This window comes from Pristiophorus japonicus, chromosome 11 (genome assembly GCF_044704955.1).
Source record: "Pristiophorus japonicus isolate sPriJap1 chromosome 11, sPriJap1.hap1, whole genome shotgun sequence".
Classification (NCBI taxonomy): domain Eukaryota; kingdom Metazoa; phylum Chordata; class Chondrichthyes; family Pristiophoridae; genus Pristiophorus; species Pristiophorus japonicus.
The window spans coordinates 125,684,520-125,705,191 of NC_091987.1; the positions used below are offsets into that span (position 1 = coordinate 125,684,520).

The 20,672-nt window shown below is 45.5% G+C and overlaps 1 protein-coding gene and 1 long non-coding RNA gene across 4 annotated transcripts in view; one reads left to right on the top strand and one right to left on the bottom strand.

Annotated features, from left to right (window-relative positions):
* shroom2a (shroom family member 2a) overlaps positions 1 to 20,672 on the bottom strand; it is a 234,219-nt gene that overhangs the window by 192,170 nt on the left and 21,377 nt on the right. The window lies entirely within an intron of this gene.
* Positions 1 to 20,672, top strand: part of LOC139276264 (uncharacterized) — a 39,614-nt gene that overhangs the window by 7,353 nt on the left and 11,589 nt on the right. Inside the window, exon 2 of the long non-coding RNA XR_011595882.1 lies at positions 15,683 to 15,801. This is a non-coding gene — a long non-coding RNA (uncharacterized lncRNA). The remainder of the gene's footprint in view (positions 1 to 15,682; positions 15,802 to 20,672) is intronic.

The following is a 20,672-nucleotide window of genomic DNA, read 5'->3' on the forward strand; positions in this document are numbered from 1 at the left end:
CACAGCCAGCCCGAGGTTTGTGCATCATTGTCTCCTGGGACAGGAAGAAAGGAAGCTGCCCAGAATAAGTATCGACGAGCACACAGAATGTCTGCTTCCAACCAACAATTCTAAAACATGAAACAGGGCATCAGGAGATGGCAATGACACTTGCACAGGTGCCTGCCTGTGTAACATTCACGGTTGTGAAGCGGTTCAGTCAAGCCTGCAATCAAGAGGCACACTCACCTACAAGAGTTAGGGGGACTATCAAGAGCAATTGGGAACAGGAGTGAGCCATTTGGCCCCTTGAGCCTACTCCAACATTCAACTAGATCACGGCTGATCTGCACCTCAACTCCATATCCCTCGACACCCTTACCCAACAAAAATCTCTCCATCTCGGTCTTGAAAGCTCCAATTGGTCCCCAGCATCCCCAGCTTTTTGGGTAAGAGAGTTCCAGATTGCTACGAGCATGTGTGTGAAAAAATGCTTCCTGATTTCACTCCTGAACCACCTAGTGCCAATTTTAAGATTATGCCCTCTTGTTGTGGAATACTCCACCAGAGGACACAGTTTCTCCGTATGTACCATATCACATCCTTGGAACATTTTAAGCGGCTCAATCAAATCACCTCTGAATCTTCGATACTCATCATCATCATAGGCACTCCCTCAAAATAGAGGAAGACTTGCTTCCACTCAAAGTGAGTTCTCAGGTGACTGAACAGCCCAATATGGGAATTACAGTCTCTGTCACAGGTGGGACAGACAGTGGTTGAAGGAAAGGGTGGATGGGACTGGTTTGCCACACACTCCTTCCACTGCCTGCGCTTGTTTTCTGCATGCTCTCAGCGACGAGACTCAACTCTGAGCTGGGGTTAACATAACCCAATGGTTGGACCTATACTGCATTAAGGGAGACATTTTTTGAAGCATTTATTTCAAGGCATACAAATCAGTGCGTGTCTGGCAATGGGTTAAGGCTTCAGAATTGTTCAGATTTACAGTTCCCCAGCCACCTGACCTGGCCGATGTCAGCAATCCTGAACATATATGTCGGTACACGCAATAATCATCTAACTCTCCTCCACCAAGGCCACCCCGAGATGAGCACTTCCTGTTCTAACAGTTAGTGTGCTTGAAGCGGAGGGGGGGGGGGGGGGGGGGGGGGGCTCACAAGTACCCACTGTCCCAAACAAGGAATGTTTGCATGTTTGGGGGGGGGGGGGGGGGGGGTGGAGGGGGAGGAGAAATGGAACATTCACGGAACATTTAACCCACTTTGTGCAAACACCTCAGGAGATTTGAATGCTGCTGGCTAACAGAGTTGGTTGTAAGTTTCACATTCCTAACACAGTGGGGGAACTCCTCAAACCCCTCCCCTCTCCCTCAAACAATCAAACATTCCAGCTCCCCATATGCCACAGCGGCTTCAATAAGTAAACAAGAGAAAGAACCCAGTGTAAAAAGCCCTTGAATTGTTGCTCTGTTAACACTGATTGAAGCTACAGGCCAGAATTTATTTTTACTTCTCTAATAAAATTTCTTTTACTTCCTTTCCAGTTTTGTCCCCCACTCCCCCAAAGGCTTCTGTTGAACTGATAGTCACCAGCAAATTTCTAGTTTCTCACCCAAAGGAGTGGTAGCAGGCTATTTAACCAAAGGAGGCATCGTAGCAGACACTTTAAGCAACAACCTGGGGAGGACACCAACATTTTTAACATTTTTTTAAACTGTCACAAGAGCAACCGTGTCTCTGGAGAAACTGGTAAAAGAAAGATGTGATTACACTGGAGAGGGTAGAGAGAAGATTTATGAGGATGTTGCCAGGAATTGGAGAATTTTAGCTATGAGGAAAGATTGGATAGACTGTGTTTGTTTTCTTTGGAACAGAGGAGGCTGAGGGGAGACCTTATTGCAGTGTATAAAATCACGAGGGGCTTGGATAGAGTGATAGGAAGGATCTATTTCTCTTAGCAGAGAGGTCAATAACCAGGGGGCATACATTTAAATTAATTGGTAAGCGGATTTATGGGGAATCTGGAACTCACTGCATAAAACGGTGGTAGAGGAAACCATCACCACATTTAAAAAGTACTTGAATGTGCACTTCAAGTGCTGTAACCTACAGGGCTATGGACCAAGAGCTGGAAAGTGGGATTAGGCTGGATAGCTCTTTGGCGGCCAGCGCGGACACGATGGGCTGAAATGGCCTCCTTCCATGCTGTAAATTTCTATGACTCTATCATTCTCTCAACATAGGGATGGACTTTTCCTATCCCTGAAAATTCCGATGTTCTCATCAGCAAGCTCTCCAGCAAGGGCCAACGCACCTCTGCCCTAGCGGATACACTGGGCTACAGGCACGTACAACCTGCTCCAGTACCTGTATCTCATCTTTCCTTATAGGTATAGTTTTCCATCCGCAGCATCACCCTGCTGCATTGGCACTGTATGGCTCGAATGCCCTTTCTATAATGGGGCTCCCAAAACTAAATGTGGCCTAACCAATGTTATGTACAAATTTATCACAAAGTGTTTAATTTTGTACTCTGTGCCCCTACTTTATTGACCTTTTTCATAGTCTTCATAGGCAGTTCCTCAATTTCGAGGGACTGCCTATGAGTTCTCAGGTGACTGAACAGTCTCTGTCACAATTGGGACAGACAGGAAAGAGTGGGAGGGGAGTCTGGTTTGCCACACGCTCCTTCTGCTGCCTGCGTTTGTTTTCTGCATGCTCTCGGTGATGAGACTCGAGGTGCTCAGCACCCTCCCGGATGTGCTTCCTCCACTTAGGGCGGTCTTGGGCCAGGGACTCCCAAGTGTAAGTGGGGATGTTGCACTTTATCAAGGAGGCTTTGAGGGTGTCCCTGAAACATTTCCTCTGCCCACCTTGGGCTCGTTTGTCGTGTAGGAGTTCCGAGAAGAGCGCTTGCTTTGTGAGTCTCGTGTGTGTCCCCCCACCCTATCTGCAGTCCCACTTTCGGAAAATTATATGTTCAGACATATAATTCTCCGAAGGTCGCTCTGTTCAACCACACCTTTCAGCATCTTTCCATTGATTGTGGACTCCCATTCCTAGTTTTTCCTCCCAAAATGCATTACCCCAACTATCACATAAATTACATCTGCCCATCCACCAACCTACTTTTTCCCCTGAAATCTCTTTTAGAACTCCACCACCTCCCTCTTGCAATTTGTCGTGCCCACCAATTTGGTATGGTAAGCAAATTTCAAGATTATGTTCCCTATCCTCACGTCCCAAACCACATACATATGATTTGAACTTGGGTATGGAGAACACAATCTCAATTTTTTCTGACCTCACAAAAGTAGGATAAGGGGGACAATAAAAAGACCTCAGGAAGACACAACCGGGTCAGCAGAATGGACAGAAAAATAGATGACAGTTAACGTGAATAAGTGTGCTGTATAGATGTGTGGACCCAGCACCGACACAAGGACTAAACCACTTCCAGCTCTAATTATTTACCTTAATTCTTCATTTCTTGTTCATCAACCAACTCTCTAATTGCGGCTGCATTTTCGCTGGCACCATACCGTTGACTATTTCTAACAATAGCTAGTTTTATGCTGGTCTTACTTGAATTTGGATTTCACCCAAAACCACAAGTCTACTGCCAGTCTATGGAAACCCGATTTAAGAGCAGGATTTCGATCTACTTGTACAATAACAAGACAGACTTGCAAATATATAGCACCTTTCAAGATCTCAGGGCGGCCCAAAGCACTTTACAACCAAGTAAGTACGTCTGAAGTGTAGTCACTGTTGTAATGTTGGAAACACAGCAGCCAATTTGCACATAGCAAGCTCCCACAAACAGCTGACCAAATAATCAGCTTAGTGATGTTGGTTGAGGGATAAATATTGGCGAGGATACTAGGAGAACTTCCTTGCTCTTCTACAAAACAGTGTCATGGAACATTTTACATCCACCTGAGGGAAGACATGACCTCGCCACCTCGGTATAACATCTCATCCAAAAGACGCAGCACTCCCTCAGTACTGCACTGCGAGCGTCAGCCTGGATTTTGTGCTCCGGTCTCTGGTGTGGGACTTGAACACACAACCTTCTGACTTAGAGGTGACAGTGCTACCCACTAAGCCAGGCTGATCTGGGGCTTTGACAACAGCATCTCCTTGTGATCAAGATTGATCATTCGTATCTTCCACACGTGAACCAAGCTCATGGTCTACAGAGCAGTAGTGATACCCACCTTCTTATATGCTTCAGAGACGTGGAGCATGTATAGCAGACACCTCAAAGTGCTGGAGAAGTACCACCAACGCTGCGTCCGCAAGATCCTGCAAATTCACTGGGAAGATAGGTGCACCAACATCAGTGTTCTCGCTCAGGCCAATATCCCCAGCATCAAAGCATTGACCACGCTCAATCAGCTCCAATAGATGGGCCACGTCGTTCACATGCCCGATACGAGACTCCCAAAGCAAGTGCTCTACTCAGAGCTCCGACATGGCAAGCGAGCCCCAGGTGGGCAGAGGAAACACTTCAAGGACACTCTTTAAGCCTCCTTGAAAAAGTGCAACATCCCCACCAACACCTGGGAATCCCTTTCCCAAAACCGTCCAAAGTGAAGGAGAAGCATCCGGGAAGGCGCTGAACACCTCGAGTCTCTTCGCCGGGAGCAAGCGGAAACCAAGTGTCAACAGCGGAAGGAGCGCACGACAACCCAGGCTCCCCACCCACCCATTCCTCCGAGCACCATCTGGCCCACCTGTGACAGAGACTGTAGGTCCCGCATTGGACTCATCAGTCACCCGAGAACTCATTAGTGTGGAAGCAAGTCATCCTCGACTCCGAGGGACTGCCTAAGAAGAGAAGAATCTCTGCAACCTCTCTAAAGGTGGACTGAGTCAACACTGGGGGAGGCGAAATAGAAGCTGCTTTATTCCGCAGTACGGCGAGACAGACAGGAGACCAACTGGCATGATCAGAGTCACTCAGTTCAATCGACACAACTTGGCTCCGCATACGGATATATAAAATCCGGGCTGCATGACCATATTCTACTTTGGTGGAGTTATCTTACTTATCTTCAGCAGAGCAACTCCTCCGCATTCTGTCCCACAATCCTGGGGCACAATCCCTCCCTTTTCAGCCCGACTGCCCATGTAGCATCCCGTTCCCAAAAAGCCAGATGGTCTTTTGGAATCTTGTCATTTTTTTTTAAACAAAGGCCTAACCCTAGTTTTGGCTTTAAATCAAACTGACTAACCACTGCCCAAGAGCAGAGACCAACAACTTAACCTAGCAACAACTCATTGAGTTTGGCTCTAGTTAGGGCAACATAGATTAGGGAGTGATACGATAGAATTGTTTAAAATTATCAAAGGATGGGGCACGGTGGATAGAAGCAGACTGTTCCCAGTAGCTGTGGGGTCCAGAACAATAGACAGACATGAGATTAAACTCAAGAGACTTAAAACAGAGAATAAGAGTAACTTCTTCACACAGAGCTGGGGGGCTGTGGAACGCACTTCCAGGATTAGTGGTTGAGGCAGAAATTATGTCAACATTCAAGATTAGGTTGGAGAGGTGGATGAAAGAAAATGAGATTGAAGGGCTCTGGAAACTGAGAGGATAATTGATGGCACAGACTGGTTGGGCCAAATGGCCAGTTTCAATGTTTTAATTTCTATGACCACGATTGTCATAGCAGCAATGAGTTTGAACAGTTGCAGGAATGTCAAGTTATCTTTCAGTGCCTGCAGCATGCTGGTTCAGACACTCCATCTGAAGCTTAATGTACTCCTGCTGTCCTATGAATTTAATACCTCTACAGTCAAACTTAGTTCAATAGTAGCATTTTTAACACATATAGCACCCCCCCCCAAACACATATTTGTTTAAAATCAAATAATTTCAGTATGCTCATTTCCTCAGAAACACAGTACCCAACAGATGGGTTTACAGGCCAGGTATTTGACTTCAGCGCTGGACGCAGGCCAGGAAAGTCTTGGGTTTAATTAGACTCTGGCTTTCATGCTACAAAGTTGGATAAAATGAGTACCATGCCTTGGGCTGCAAGTAGCAAATACGAGACTGCAGGGATCAAGCAGCGTTGCATGGTCTCCGAGCTTTTAATAAACGCTACTTGATGGACACAGACTGTTGCGGGTAATCCTGGTCCGTCCCTCTTAAAATCCATTCATGGCCTCGCCCCTCGCTATCTCTAACATCCCCTAGTCCTAAAACCGTCAGAGAACTTTGCGTTCCTCCAATTCTGGCCTCTTGTGCATCCCCAATTTCCTTTGCCCCTCTATTGCCGGCCTTTAACTGTCTAGACCCGAAGCTCTGGAATTCCCTCGCTAAACCTCTCTCTCCTCCTTTAAGACATACCTCTTTGACCAAGATTTTTGTCACCTGACCCAATATTTTGTGTGGCTCGGCGTCAAATTTTTGTCCGATTACACTCCTGTGAAGCGCACTGGGAGGTTTTACTACGTTAAAGGTGCTATATAAATGCAAGCTGTTGTAAGCAACTGACACATACTATTGCGATGACAAGCTGCTGATGGTTGAAGTGGGCCCCACGCAGCTCACATGTTCACTGGACCATTTTCCAATACAGATCTCGTCCGTCCGCTGCACACTCAGATATAGTAACAAGATGGAATTACACTGTGAATTCTGCCAAAACTCTCACACGAGAAGCTAGCCATCCTAATTACAACAACATGATGAGGAATTTTGAATCAAAACCACATAAAAAGGAAACATCACATGTTTGATGAAAATTATTTCAACTGACTGCCACTCATTAACCAACATATCGCCCTGGACAGTGGGTCCAAAGTAAAAAGAAGCCAAATTTTATTTTGTCCATTTTTCCACATTCTTAGCAGGTAAATGAGGTGAATGAACTGAGCTGCTATATATAGTGCAAAGAGAAATTATGGGAAAGAGGGGAAAAGAGTGCAAGAGGGAGAGGAGAACAAGGGTGAAAAGAACGGAAGGACGAACTTGCATTTATTTTTCATTACCTCAGGACGTTCTAAAGTGCTTCACAGCCAATCAAATACATTTTGAAGTGTAGTCGCTGTTTGGAACGTGGGGAATGAGGCAACCAATCTGTGCACAGCAAGCTCCCTCAAACAGCAATGTGATAATGACCAGATAATCTGTTTTAGTGACATTGGCTGAGGAATAAATATTGGCCAGGACACTGAGGGAACTTCCCTGCTCTTCTTCGAATAGTGCCATGGGATCTTTTACATTCATCTGAGGGCAGACGGGGCTTCGGTTTAACGTCAGATCCAAAAGCATCCCCTCAGTACTGCACTGAAGTAGGAAAGGGTATGGGATCGGAAGCCAAGCTCAAGGTCAACTCGGACACTGAGGCTGCAAACGGACTGTTGAAGACAGTGGGCAGCTAGAGGGTTGGAATCGTTGGTGAGGGAACAGTGTTCCCCATCGTAGTGGGGGCCGAAGACAATGGCTTCGGTTTTCTCAATGTTTAGCTGGAGGAAATTCTGGCTCATCCAAGAGTGGATGTCGGACAAGTAGTCTGAAAGCACAGAGGCCGTGGAGGGATCAAGCCATTAGTGTAAGGATGGAAGGTGACCCAATGGTTGCAGATGTTATTGCCAAGGACCAGTAGGAAGGAAGAGGAAACACATACAGTCATGCATTTGTGCCCATCAATGGCACTGACTTATACAACAACTTGCATTTTATGTAGCGCCTTCAACGTAGTAAAACGTCCCAAGGCGCTTCACAGCAGCGTCATCAGGCAAAAATTGACCCCGAGCCAAAGGAGGAGACATTAGGATGGCTTGCTCAAAAAGGTAGGTTTTAAAGGGGGAGCGTGTTGGAGAGGTTTAGAGAGAGAATTACAGAGCTTAGGGACTAGAGAGCTGAAGGCACGGCCACCGATGGTGAGCAGGAAGTGGGGGATACACAAGGTCAGAGTTGGAGGGTTGGATGAGGTTAGAGAGATATGTCCTTTCAACAGTGTCTTAAGAATTTCCACTTCCCAAGTTGCATTGGCACTATGACAGTCAGATTAGCACCAGAGGGTAGGTCTCACCAATAACAAGCATTGCAACATTCTCCTCCACCACAGGAGTGGAGATTTTCACAATTTCATCACTGCAAAGCATTCTTTCGACATGGTTTATTGGTACACAAGTCACCTGAAGGAGAGGAGTGATTTGTACAAGCCTGCACAGATTTCCACAGTATTTGATAAATTAGTCTTAAATCTGTATGAACTTGTACAGGTAACACTGTACAAAGAAAGAACATACATTTATATAGAGCCTTTCACAACCTCAAGACATCCCAAAGCAATTTACAGCCAATGAAGTAATTTTTGAAGGGTAGTCACTGTCATGATGTAGGAAATTTGGCAGCCAATTTGCGCACAGCATGGTCCCACAAACATCAATGTGATAATGACCAGATTATCTGTTTTTTTTTAAAAAAAAAAAGAGATGTTGATTGGGAACACAGGGCAAACTCCCCTGCTCTTCTTCGAAATAGTGCCATGGGATCTTTTACGTCCACACCCGAGGGGGCAGAGAGAGGCTCAGCTTAACATCTTATCTGAAAGACGGCACCTCCAACAGTGCAGGACTCCATCAGCACTGCACTGGAGCGTCAGCCTAGAGATTGCGTGCCTAGTTTCTGGGATGGGACTTGAACCCACCACCTCCTGACTCTGAGGCGAGAATGCTACCTACCGAGCCACTGCTGACACTTACAAAACCAACCGCTTGTACAGATATCCTGTCGGACCTGCAAACCTTCCAGTATCCCATCCAAGTGATCACTCTTGTCCTGTAGTGCTCCATCTAAATGATCACACTTCTTTTTAGCAGAAAAAATGCCCAAAAAGGACAGGGTTTACCATCTTCCAAAGATTTATTTGAATGGAATAGGCTCACTTTAAGGTGCACCCTTGTGCATGAGTAGAGCATAAACTGCCTCTGTAAAATGTCCTCTGGATTTAACACAAGTGTTGGCGGCTGCAAGACAGTGATGATCAACATAGCTGCACTGTTTCACCTGCCTTCTATGGAACCAGAATTCACCATCCATCTAGTGGGTGCTAGCATCCATCTAGCCAGGTTTCCTCACTATTGTGTGTACCTAGCACCAATCCTTTAGATCTAGGGTGGTGTGATGGGTTGATGAACAGGTCCAAATTCTCTTGCTCAAAGAGACACTATCTACCACTTGCGCCATTCAATTTTGCAGTAGTTTGAATACTCAGACCAGTCGGGCCTGAAATACGAACAAATCCATACAACCCTTCACAATCCCCCTCCCCTTGCCAGGTCCCATTTGTAGTACCCAGGAGGACACCAATCAGTTCCACTGTGGCTCAGTGAATATATTATCTACCAGAAGATATGCAACAGTGGTCCACGGCAATTCTTCCTCCATACAACACAAAGGTTCAAATAGAAAATTCACCTTGTGAAAAACGAAACCCAGATCCAACTATTCCACCGGGGGCAACTATTCCCCAGATCCAACTATTCTCCAGCAAATGAGTCTCGATGGTAGAGTCCGTCCTCTCGGGTACACATAAAAGATGCCATAGCACTGTTCAAAGAAGAGCAGGAGAGTTCTCCCTCATATCCTGGCCAACATTGACCCCTCAACCAACAAGACTTAAAAAAAATTATCTGGTCAAGCTCACATTGTTGTTTGTGGGACCTTGTTGTGTGCAAATTGCCTGACCTGCTTCCAACATCATAAGTGCCTACTCTTTAAAAAGTAGTTAATTGGCTGGAAAGCACTTTGGAGGTCCTGAAAGGTTACGGTACTTCGAGCGCACATCCAAGTACTTTTTAAATGTGGTGAAGGTTTCTGCCTCTACCACCCTTTCAGGCAGTGAGTTCCAGACCCCCACCACCCTCTGGGTGAAGAAATTTCCCCTCAAATCTTTTAACAATTACTTTAAATTTATGCCCCCTCTACTAAGGGAAATAGGCCCTTTCTATCCACTATATCCAGGCCCCTCGTAATTTTATACACATCAATGAGGTCTCCCCTCAGCCTCCTCTGTTGCAAGGAAAACAAATCCAGTCTATCCAATCTGTCCTCATAGCTAAGATTCTCCACTCCCAGCAACATCCTCATAAATCTCATCTGTACGCTCTCCAGTGCAATCACGTTCTTCCTGTAATGTGGTGACAGGACTGTACACAGTACTCCAGCTGTGGCCTAACCAGTGTTTTATACAGTTCAAGCATAAACACCACCCCCGCCCCCTCCCCACGCCTCCCACCCCACCCCACCCCGCCCACACACCCCCCCCCACACCCCTGCCCCCGCCACCCCCGGTCTTATATTCTTTCTAAATACAATTAGAAAAAGGCTGCACCTGTTATTTTGTTCCTCTACTACACCCACCACCCCGCAAAAGCCATATCTGAGGACCCGTAGGGATGACCTGCTCTCAGGCCTTGGATTTTGTTGTCCTGTAACCACCTGCTGCACGGTTCACAGGATCAGCCCAGGCTAACTCATCAGCCAATTCTCCCCTCCACTCTTCCAACAACCCAGAACTCATTCTCTCAGGAGCCCGTTTGTGTCCCCAGACAGCAAACAATGATGATGAGCTCCAGTAGAGACAGGAAGATTTTAAAGCACGTGGATATGGAGAGGTCTCTGAAGGCTGACCAAAGACAATTTACATCACAATCATTGGTGCAATCAGCCACAAACAATAGGGACACCAACAAGCTCACAGGCCCAGAATGCCTCAATGTGAGGATTTAAAACATCATTCCACACACAGCAGGGAAACGGTCGAGAGATTCTGTTGCAGAGAATGGAAGCCCCTGACACCTCACAGTGGACAAAGGGTTACGAAGAGACTCAGTCAGCTTTTGAAGTTGTTTTTGACTAGTTTGCAATGAAACTAAACAAGTTGCCTTGTCCAATTGTCTGCTTAAACAGAGTAAATCACCGGCCTGTCAAAGTGAATGGCAGGGTCTTATTCAGCATTTCTTCCAACAGGTGTCAAAATGCATTACATTCAAAATGTTGTTCCTTCCCCTCCCCTCACAAACCCTGCTCTGAACTGATGACAAGAACATGGAATGTAAAACAGCTCTGGAGTACTAAAGACATACAATCGCTGGAACAATACATTGTGGGACTGGTTTGAGGTCAAGGCAAAGTCAAGTATCTTTAATAATGCTGAGCTTGGGGGGAGGGAATGAGAGAAAAGATTCAACAGTGTACGCAAAATTTAATTTCTCCCGCTTTTAAAGACAACTTCTGCAATGAGCGATTTATTTTTCCAGGCATCAAAGTGACAATTTGATCTTCCTCACAGTGTCAGGTGCTCCCCAATGCAAAAAGCAAAAAAGGCCACGTTACACCAAAATTCTAAAAGGGCAAAGTGTGTTAGAAAGACAAGCCTGAAGGCTCTGTGCCTCAATGCGAGGAGTATTCGGAATAAGGTGGACGAATTAACTGCACAGATAGCAGTTAAGGGGTATGATGTAATCGGCATCACGGAGACATGGCTCCAGGGTGACCAAGGCTGGGAACTCAACATCCAGGTGTATTCAACATTTAGGAAGGACAGAAAGGAAAAGGAGGCGGGGTGGCATTGCTGGTTAAAGAGGAAATTAATACAATAGTAAGAAAGGACATTAGCTTGGATGATGTGGAATCGGTATGGGTGGAGCTATGGAATACCAAGGGGCAGAAAATGCTAGTGGAAGTTGTGTACAGACCATCAAACAGTAGTAGTGAGGTTGGGGGCAGCATCAAACCAGAAACTAGGGATGCGTGCAATAAAGGTACAGCAGTTATCATGGGTGACTTTAATCCACATATTGATTGGGCTAACCAAACTTGCAGCAATACGGTGGAGGAGGATTTCCTGGAGTGTATTAGGGATGGTTTTCTAGACTAATATGTCCAGGAACCAACTAGAGGGCTGGCCATCCTAGACTAGGTGATGTATAATGAGAAAGGACTAATTTAGCAATCTTGTTGTGCGAGGCCCCTTGGGGATGAGTGGTAGAATTCTTTATTAAGATGGAGAGTGACACAGTTAATTCAGAAACTCGGGTCCTGAACTTAAGGAAAGGTAACTTCGATGGTTTGAGGTGTGAATTGGCTAGAATAGACTGGCAAATGATACTTAAAGGGTTGACGGTGGATAGGCAATGGCAAACATTTAAAGATCACATGGATGAACTTCAGCAATTTACTCCCTGTCTGGAGTAAAAATAAAACGGGGAAGGTGGCTCAACCATGGCTAACAAGGGAAATTAAGGATAGTGTTAAAACCAAGGAAGAGGCATATAAATTGGCTAGAAAAAGCAACAAACCTGAGGACTGGGAGAAATTTAGAATTCAACAGAGGACCACCAAGGGTTTAATTAAGAGGGGGAAAATAGAGTATGAGAGGAACCTTGCAGGGAACATAAAAACTGACTGCAAAAGCTTCTATAAATATGTGAAGAGAAAAAGATTAGTGAGGACAAACGTAGGTCCCTTGCAGTCGGATTCAGGTGAATTTATAATGGGGAACAAAGAAATGGCAGACCAATTGAACAAATACTTTGATTCTGTCTTCACGAAGGAAGACACAAATAACCTTCTGAATGTACTAGGGGATAGTGGGTCTCGTGAGAAGGTGGAACTGAAGGATATCCTTATTAGGCGGGAAATTGTGTTAGGGAAATTGATGGTATTGAAGGCCGATAAATCCCTGGGGCCTGATAGTCTGCATCCCAGAGTACTTAAGGAAGTGGCCCTAGAAATAGTGGATGCAGTGGTGATCATTTTCCAACAGTCTATCGACTCTGGATCAGTTCCTATGGACTGGAAGGTAGCTAATGTAACACCACTTTTTAAAAAAGGAGGGAGAGAGAAAACGGGTAATTATAGACCGATTAGCCTGACATCAGTAGTGGAGAAAATGTTGGAATCAATCATTAAGAATTAAATAGCAGCGCATTTGGAAAGCAGTGACAGGATCGGTCCAAGTCAGCATGGATTTATGAAGGGGAAATCATGCTTGACAAATCTTCTGGAATTTTTTGAGGATGTAACTAGTAGAGTGGACAAGGGAGAACCAGTGGATGTGGTGGATTTGGACTTTCAAAAGGCTTTTGACAAGGTCCCACACAAGAGATTGGTGTGCAAAATCAAAGCACATGGTATTGGGGGTAATATACTGACGTGGATAGGGAACTGGTTGGCAGACTGGAAGCAGAGAGTCGGGATAAACGGGTCCTTTTCAGAATGGCAGGCAGTAACTAGTGGAGTGCTGCAGGGCTCAGTGCTGGGACCCCAGCTATTTACAATATACATTAATGATTTAGATGAAGGAATTGAGTGTAATATCTCCAAGTTTGCAGATGACACTAAACTGGATGGCGGTGTGAGCTGTGAGGGGGACGCTAGGAGGCTGCAGGGTGACCTGGACAGGTTAGGTTAGGTGAGTGGGCAAATGCATGGCAGATGCAGTATAATGTGGATAAATGTGAGGTTATCCACTTTGGGGGCAAAAACACGAAGACAGAGTATTATCTGAATGGCGGCAGATTAGGAAAAGGGGAGGTGCAACGAGACCTGGGTGTCATGGTTTATCAGTCATTGAAAGTTGGCATACAGGTACAGCAGGCGGTGAAGAAGGCAAATGATATGTTGGCCTTCATAGCTAGGTGAACTGAGTATAGGAGCAGGGAGGTCTTATTTCAGTTGTGCAGGGCCGAGGGGAGGCCTCATCTGGAATAGTGTGGTCAGTTTTGGTCTCCTGATCTGAGGAAGGACATTCTTGCTATTGAGGGAGTGCAGCGAAGGTTCACCAAACTAATTTCCGGGATGGCAGGACTGACATATGAGAAGAGACTGGCTCAACTGGGCCTTTATACACTGGAGTTTAGAAGGATGAGAGAGGATCTCATAGAAATATACAAGATTCTGACGGGACAGGTTAGATGCGGGTAGAATGTTCCCGATGTTGGGGGAAGTCCAGAACCAGGGGTCACAGTCTTAGGATAAGGGGTAGGCCATTTGGGACTGAGATGAGGAGAAACTTCTTCACTCAGAGAGTTGTTAACCTGCTGCAGAGAGTTGTTGATGCTAGTTCATTGGATATATTCAAGAGGGAGTTAGATATGGCCCTTACGTCTAAGGGGATCAAGGGGTATGGAGAGAAAGCAGGAAAGGGATCCTGAGGGAATGATCAGCCATGATCTTATTGAATGGTGGTGCAGGCTCGAAGGGCCGAATGGCCTACTCCTGCACCTATTTTCTATGTTTCTTTCTACTCTGGCCCAACAACAGGGCGATAATTCTGCTGTTCATTATTTAAGATGAAACACGTTTATGATTTCACATTGCTATCAAACAGCAAAATGTCCCCACGTGTTTAAATACAGCCGCAGAACAGTACCCTCTTCTACATCAGAGCAACAATTCCATTTCCCACACGAACCATCCTTACAGCCTTTGAGTCAATCAGTTGATTTACTGGTTAATTAGTGCTGAATTATGGGCTGTTTTTTCTCGACGCTATGGACTCGCACCCACTGTGAACAGAGTTGGGACGCCCTAACATGATTCACAGAGAGTGGAGACGTTCATTGCAATAGTCTGGAGTGGATTTAAACCAGGGTCCCACAAGGTGCAGAGACGGGGCCCAAACCCACTGGGAGAGTCACCATTAGTATTGTCTTCACCTTTATAGCCAATTTGCAGGATGAGTCATTATGGCTTGGAATGTTATAATTGTCCTTTTAAGAACCGCCCATAATCGTCACCAAGAGGAATTCCTAAGCATTGCCAACCAGAATACGGATCAAAGTAATAAGCAGACCTGTGTGTGGCAGTGATGAACATGGGAGAGCTGTGTGCTGGCAGTCTCGCCAATATTCAGAGTACCCCTTCTTCCTTTCCAAAGGCCTTTTAATCGTGTGCCACAAAATGATTCCCCCGCCCTGAACTGAGGATGCTGCCCGCCCCTCCTCCAATTCCCTGCCATCCCTTCCAGAGTTCAGATTCAGAAGCATCCTCCACGATCTCAGTGAAGAGGCCATCATTCTGTGTGAGCCCAGACACAGAGTGTACATCTGGTGTCGGGGAAGGACGAGCTTTACTTCGATTTGCTATTGACCTTAGAAATGGTGCTCACACGTTTAAGGATATTTTAGTGATTCCACTAAAGGTGAACCTTTGTGTTACCTTTACAGTTTCACCAGAGGAAACATCCACCACCATGGATCAGCCATGGCCAGGACACGGAGAACTCCCCCGCTCTTCTTTAAAATAGTGCCATGGGATCTTTTCCATCCGAGAGGGCAGACGGAGCTTTGGTTTAACGTCTCATTTGAAAGACGACACCTCCGATTGCGCAGCACTCCCTCTGCACTGCACTGGAGTGTCAGTCAGATAGTGTGCTACATCTGAACCACAACCTTCTGACTCAGGAGGTCGGAGTGGTACCGCCGAGCCCAGGCCAACACTGAAGTGAAAAGAACTGCTTATTCGCCAATGACTTCCGACCCTCTTCTTTTTGTGAATTATGCATTATGTATATATGCATTAAGTATTGATTAGTTTGTCTAGGAAGCTCCAAGTCAAGGAATTCAGCAGAAAGTGCTAGTTTTTGACATCCTGAGGAGATTAAAAATTTAACAGGAGTTTGAAACAGTATCCCTATTTCTTTCAGAGATTCGTGCTTTGCCAGAACAAGAGTCCTGCTTGGGGAACAAACCCCTGCAGGATTCCAGCACAGAACAGCGACCGAGCAAGCAGTCGGAACTGGTGTGTCGTGCTCTACATTTACAGGTACTCCATCCTGAACTCAAAGGGATGTCGATATTACAAATGGGTGAAAAACCGATCGAAGACTTCCTCATTTTAGGCATCTTTATTCATGCACTGCATATTGGAAAATGTGTTAATGATGGTGCTTTGTATTACCATTTATTTTGAGGCAAAGGTATTTGTTCTGTCAACCTGTAATCTGATCTCCTATGTGGGAATGTCCGTCATTTCAGAGAGAAGTGGGTACCACAGGCTGAGTATACTCTAATCCAGCAAGAGGATTATTGCAAGTGAGGTCATTGCTAGCTGCTGGAGTACACACCTGCCTGTGGACAAGAGTGTAGAAAAGGTAGAGACTGTAAGGGACAATGTCTGTCTACAGAAACCAAGAGGCAAAGCAACAAAAGATTAACAATCGCCCTTCAGTTCAACAGTGAATGTGAGAGAAATACAAGGAATGGTAGAGGAAACAAAGTTCAGCAGTAACCCAAAAACAGTGCAGGAAATGGGTTACCCAGATCTACTTTGATTTATAAATTACTTCGTAATTCATCTCACTGATATCTTTGTATTCATCAATACAAAAAAGGTAGAAATATCTTATTCAACCCTTGGTGGTGCCGAGACACCCGACTCAGGTAAATGCAACATTTGCAACATTTGCAAACATCACGTGGGCAAACCTCCAGGAATATGTCCAGAGTTGGCAACCCTATTTCACTGCTGAGCTGGACTTGTGACAGCATTTTCTTTACTTTTATGATGAATAAGCGTCTTGGAGCAGGTGGATATGTTCGGGGCAGAAAGACAAATCTAAAGCTGGCAACACCAGCACATGCCTGAACATGTGTAAACAAGCCAGGAAGGCTGCAGAGAGCCAGACAGCTGCTTCTTGCTGATATTAGCAGTCCATAAGCAAAGCATAATTTGCATCAAGACAGTGCCTGGCGTTGTACTAAACCATACATCCCAGGAAGATTGCAGGCCAGAGCAGGGTCAGACTGGGCTGTGAGGTCCCCCATGCCAGAATAGGCTGCCAATACTGCTCGTGCTCATAGTTACACTGGTCACTTGGGCTACTAGCTAGCAACTTGTGGTGGCCATGGACATGAACCCCAGCAGTAGACAATGGCTCCAGGAGAGAGAGAAAGATTGAATGAATTTAAGGGTGTCTTTTCAAATACTCCGACAACCTCAAAGTTGGACCGTTTTTCAGATTCAGCTTGTATTTTGTGAGAGCCTGTAGTACAACAGAACGGTCATCTTGCACCACCTTTCACCCAGGTTACAGTAGCAGTGGTCATAGCACTGGACAAGTAATCCAGAGGCCTGGAAAATAATCCAGTGGGAACGCAAGTTCAAATCTCACCATCAATTTGATTTCAGTTTATATTCAGTTCAGGAAATAAAAATCTGGTCTCAATAAGTGAGCTGATTCTTGTAAAAACGCAGCTGGCTCACTGACATCCTTACCTATACGTGACTCCAGTCCCACACCAACGTGGTTAACTCTCAACTGCCCTCTGAAGTGGCCTAGCGAGGAACTCAGTCGTATTAACCATACCAGCTGTTCAAGAAACAGGCCCACCATCACCTTCTCAAGGCAACTAGGATGGGCAATAAATGCCAGTCAAATTCTCAGGTACAATGGGGAACTCGAGGGAAGAGGCTGCTACTTGGTACAATTACTTCATTGTGCAGCACTACATGTGCGTGTGGAAGTGTGACCAGAGGCCAACAGAATCTCCGTGGATGGTCCCCTTAGCCTAGCTGCGGGCGTGTTATATTTTCCTTTAGTTCTCTTCAGTTTTCAATCAGTATTTGCAGTATCTCCGTAAACACTGAGCTGGCAAAGAAAACGAAAGCAGTACTGACATAGAAACATAAAAAATAGGTGCAGGAGCAGGCCATTCAGCCCTTCTAGCCTGCACCGCCATTCAATGAGTTCATGGCTGAACATGAAACTTCAGTACCCCCTTCCTGCTTTCACGCCATACCCCTTGATCCCCCGAGTAGTAAGGACTTCATCTAACTCCCTTTTGAATATATTTAGTGAATTGGCCTCAACTACTTTCTGTGGTAGAGAATTCCACAGGTTCACCACTCTCTGGGTGAAGAAGTTTCTCCTTATTTCGGTCCTAAATGGCTTACCCCTTATCCTTAGACTGTGACCCCTGGTTCTGGACTTCCCCAACATTGGGAACATTCTTCCTGCATCCAACCTGTCCAAACCCGTCAGAATTTTAAACGTTTCTATGAGGTCCCCTCTCACTCTTCTGAACTCCAGTGAATACAAGCCCAGTTGATCCAGTCTTTCTTGATAGGTCAGTCCCACCATCCCGGGCATCAGTCTGGTGAATCTTCGCTGCACTCCCTCAATAGCAAGAATGTCCTTCCTCAAGTTAGGAGACCAAAACTGTACACAATACTCCAGGTGTGGCCTCACCAAGGCCCTGTACAACTGTAGCAACACCTCCTTGCCCCTGTACTCAAATCCCCTCGCTATGAAGGCCAACATGCCATTTGCTTTCTTAACCGCCTGCTGTACCTGCATGCCAACCTTCAATGACTGATGTACCATGACACCCAGGTCTCGTTGCACCTTCCCTTTTCCTAATCTGTCACCATTCAGATAATAGTCTGTCTCTCTGTTTTTACCACCAAAGTGGATAACCTCACATTTATCCACATTATACTTCATCTGCCACGCATTTGCCCACTCACCTAACCTATCCAAGTCACTGCAGCCTCATAGCATCCTCCTCGCAGCTCACACTGCCACCCAACTTAGTGTCATCCGCAAATTTGGAGATAATACATTTAATCCCCTCGTCTAAATCATTAATGTACAATGTAAACAGCTGGGGCCCCAGCACAGAACCCTGCGGTACCCCACTAGTCACTGCCTGCCATTCCGAAAAGTACCCATTTACTCCTACTCTTTGCTTCCTGTCTGACAACCAGTTCTCAATCCACGTCAGCACACTACCCCCAATCCCATGTGCTTTAACTTTGCACATTAATCTCCTGTGTGGGACCTTGTCGAAAGCCTTCTGAAAGTCCAAATATACCACATCAACTGGTACTCCTTTGTCCACTTTATTGGAAACATCCTCAAAAAATTCCAGAAGATTTGTCAAGCATGATCTCCCTTTCACAAATCCATGCTGACTTGGACCTATCATGTCACCATTTTCCAAATGCGCTGCTATGACATCCTTAATAATTGATTCCATCATTTTACCCACTACTGAGGTCAGGCTGACTGGTCTATAATTCCCTGCTTTCTCTCTCCCTCCTTTTTAAAAAAGTGGGGTTACATTGGCTACCCTCCACTCGATAGGAACTGATCCAGAGTCAATGGAATGTTGGAAAATGACTGTCAATGCATCCGCTATTTCCAAGGCCAACTCCTTAAGTACTCTGGGATGCAGTCCATCAGGCCCTGGGGATTTATCGGCCTTCAATCCCATCAATTTCCCCAACACAATTTCCTGACTAATAAAGATTTCCCTCAGTTCCTCCTCCTTACTAGACCCTCTGACCCCTTTTATATCCGGAAGGTTGTTTGTGTCCTCCTTAGTGAATACTGAAACAAAGTACTTGTTCAATTGGTCTGCCATTTCTTTGTTCCCCGTTATGACTTCCCCTGATTCTGACTGCAGGGGACCTACGTTTGTCTTTACTAACCTTTTTCTCTTTACATACCTATAGAAACTTTTGCAATCCGCCTTAATGTTCCCTGCAAGCTTCTTCTCGTACTCCATTTTCCCTGCCCTAATCAAACCCTTTGTCCTCCTCTGCTGAGTTCTAAATTTCTCCCAGTCCCCAGGTTCGCTGCTATTTCTGGCCAATTTGTATGCCATTTCCTTGGCTTTAATACTATCCCTGATTTCCCTAGATAGCTACGGTTGAGCCACCTTCCCTTTTTTATTTTTACGCCAGACAGGAATGTACAATTGTTGTAATTCATCCATGCGTTCTCTAAATGTCTGCCATTGCCCATCCACAGTCAACCCCTTAAGTATCATTAGCCAATCTATCTTAGCCAATTCATGCCTCATACCTTCAAAGTTACCCTTCTTTAAGTTCTGGACCATGGTCTCTGAATTAACTGTTTCATTCTCCATCCTAATGCAGAATTCCACCATATTATGGTCACTCTTCCCCAAGGGGCCTCGCACAATGAGATTGCTAATTAATCCTCTCTCATTACACAACACCCAGTCTAAGATGGCCTCCTCCCTAGTTGGTTCCTCGACATATTGGTCTAGAAAACCATCCCTTATGCACTCCAGGAAATCCTCCTCCACCGTATTGCTTCCAGTTTGGTTAGCCCAATCTATGTGCATATTAAAGTCACCCATTATAACTGCTGCACCTTTATTGCATGCACTCCTAATTTCCTGTTTGATGCCCTCCCCAACATCACTACTACTGTTTGGAGGTCTGTACACAACTCCCACTAACGATTTTTGTCCTTTAGTGTTCTGCAGCTCTACCCATATAGATTCCACATCATCCAAGCTAATGTCTTTCCTAACTATTGCATTAATCTCCTCTTTAACCAGCAATGCTACCCCACTTCCTTTTCCTTTTATTCTATCCTTCCTGAATGTTGAATACCCCTGGATGTTGAGTTCCCAGCCCTGATCATCCTGGAGCCACGTCTCCGTAATCCCAATCACATCATATTTGTTAACATCTATTTGCAGTTAATTCATCCACCTTATTGCGGATACTCCTTGCATTAAGACACAAAGCCTTCAGGCTTGCTTTTTTAACACCCTTTGTCCTTTTAGAATTTTGCTGTACAGTGGCCCTTTTTGTTCTTTGCCTTGGGTTTCTCTGCCCTCCACTTTTCTTCATCTCCTTTCTGTCTTTTGCTTTTG